We start from the raw sequence: 2,497 nt of genomic DNA on the forward strand, positions 1-2,497 counted from the left end.
ATCCCTCATGTTTTAACATATGTAAAAATCCAGAGTTCATTTCTGAATTTAAATATGGATGACGTTTCTGTATGAAATTTGTCCACGATTTTTGTTTCTGCTGCTTCTGCAGATCAAAATTTTTTCAAGTTGAAATTTATACCAAAAACAAAAAAAAACTAAGCACCATAAAGTCATTTAATATGGTAATTAAATTAAATTAAATTACCATATTGTGTAATTATTTAACAGTTCATTAACTTGATTTGAAATTTTTTAAAATATTTGGACATGTTCATTTGTTCCCTTCTCCTGGGAAACCTCATCACGCCTATTGCTAAAAACTTGTGAATGGAGTACAAGGATGATATTTTACAATTGTTTACACCACAATTCACTGGAAGAGGTTGCATATGAATCTCTCTCTCCTAGTCCTGGAAAGCTCAAGGTACCCACGACTATGCTGAGAAGGAGAGAGGCATGGGTATGAAGATTCAGAAAAATAAAACCATCTAAGAAAGTGTATCCAGAGAAGAACTGTGTTTCACACTGAATCAAATAGATTAAAAGCCCTAGAATATTATTAACAAAAGTATACAACTGGAGAAAATGTAAACCCGAATTTTAAAGGTCTGAGACTGTCAGAGACTTACAATGACCCATCGTTTGTGGGCATGGAACAGAGAGAGACACAATTCAAACAGTAAGGATGCCGTATTTTTACCTAACACACACTGCTGATGTGGCAGATACACACAGCCAAAGATCACGGGGGAAAATAATGGACTTCAGATTCTCCTGCTACAGAGTCATGCCAAGATGTCATGAAGAAACATTCCTGTCCCATCCCATCTCCTAAAGCAGAAGTCCTCATCACCTTTGCCTGGGGAGATTTCAAAAGTGTTATATATCGGATTTGTGTATTTCTTCCCCTGTTCTCCAAATGCTATATATCTGGAGAGCATGGAAAAGTTACTAATCTTTCAAGTTCATGCCTGTTCAGATCAAGGGAAATCACAACGGGATTTGACCTGGACTCTCTGCATCATACCTGAAGAGCACAGGCTTTGAGCTGCTGTCTTTGGAGAGAGGCTGAGTATATTTTGCCCATGGGAAATAGGTAGACTGAAAAAAATACTTGGTGATCTGAAGGATAGAGAATGATTGTCCTTAATTCTGTTTATCAAATATTTCCAGTTTTCCTCCTCATGGGCACCTATGTTAAGTGGGCCACGTGAGTAGATTTAGCCAATGGATTTTGACAGAAGTGCGATGTCATTTCCAGGCTGAAGCTTTTCATTGCTCTGTAAGACTCTATGAGGACAAGCAGTGTTTGAGACAGTGGCTGTTTCAGCAACCTGAGTCCAGGGAGAGTAACCTTGAGTTAGATTTTCAGTTGATATCCAACAGACCGTAGATGAGGGAGAAACTATTAGTGTTGTTTTAAGCCATAAAGAGTTAGGAATCATTGCTATGTTATCCTAAGACTATCCTGATTGCTATAATGACATTAAATGCATCTCTTTCTTTAATGAAAATGGAGCATTCTTTCCAAATAAAATAAATATTAGAGACATTTATTTGTTAAGCTGGCAAAAAAACATTATGGATCATGAATATTAGATCAAATTTATTTTTGCACTGACTTGTTGGCCCTGTGGCCCAGAAAGATGTGACACTTTGCCCTGTGAAAAAGCAGGTGAACTTTTAAATTTGAGGTTTTTTACTTCATCTGTAGTATTTACGGTTACTGCAGGTGGCACAATGATTTTAGAATAATGAACGCTAAAGAGGCTAATTTCTCCCCAGGATACTTGGCAGTTTCTCTCAATCTCCTGGTTACTTTCTCCAAACAGCTGGAATTTAATTCTGAAAATACAGAGATACAACATTGCCCTACAGCTTTTAATTGCCAATTAAGCAGGTTCCAATTTATGAATCTATTTCTTATGTGATTACAATATGGTTTAAAAGGAGGTTTTTAAACCCTACGAAGATTACTTCTTCATGTTTCTTACCCTAGTTGTCGGAGTTAATAGGTTTTAATCTACAGCTATAAATAAATACATTTGATTATAAAACTGCTGAAAAAGTAAAATATCTACATTTGTGCATCTCCTATCTGTCCACATTTTGATGAGATTAAATTGAATTTATAGGCTGACATGGTAGCTCATGCCTGTAATCCCAGCACTCTGGGAGGCTGAGGAAGGTGAATTGCCTGAGCTCCTGAGTCTGAGATCAGTCTGAGCAAGAGAGAGACCCCGTGTCTAAAAATAGCTGGGAATTGTGGCAGGTGCCCATAGTCCCAGCTATTCAGGAGGCTGAGGCAAAAGAGTCACTTGAGCCTAAAACTTTGAAGTTGCTGTGAGATATGACACCAGGGCCCTCTACCAAGGGTAACAAACTAAAACTTTGTCTCAAAAAAAAAAAAAAAAAAAAAGAAAAAAGAAAATAATAAATTGAGTTTATAGTAATATCAAGCAGAAAAATAAGATATCATTGTAAATTAATGACT

This window comes from Otolemur garnettii, unplaced genomic scaffold, assembly GCF_000181295.1.
Source record: "Otolemur garnettii isolate 467f Iridium unplaced genomic scaffold, OtoGar3 scaffold00069, whole genome shotgun sequence".
NCBI lineage: Eukaryota > Metazoa > Chordata > Mammalia > Primates > Galagidae > Otolemur > Otolemur garnettii.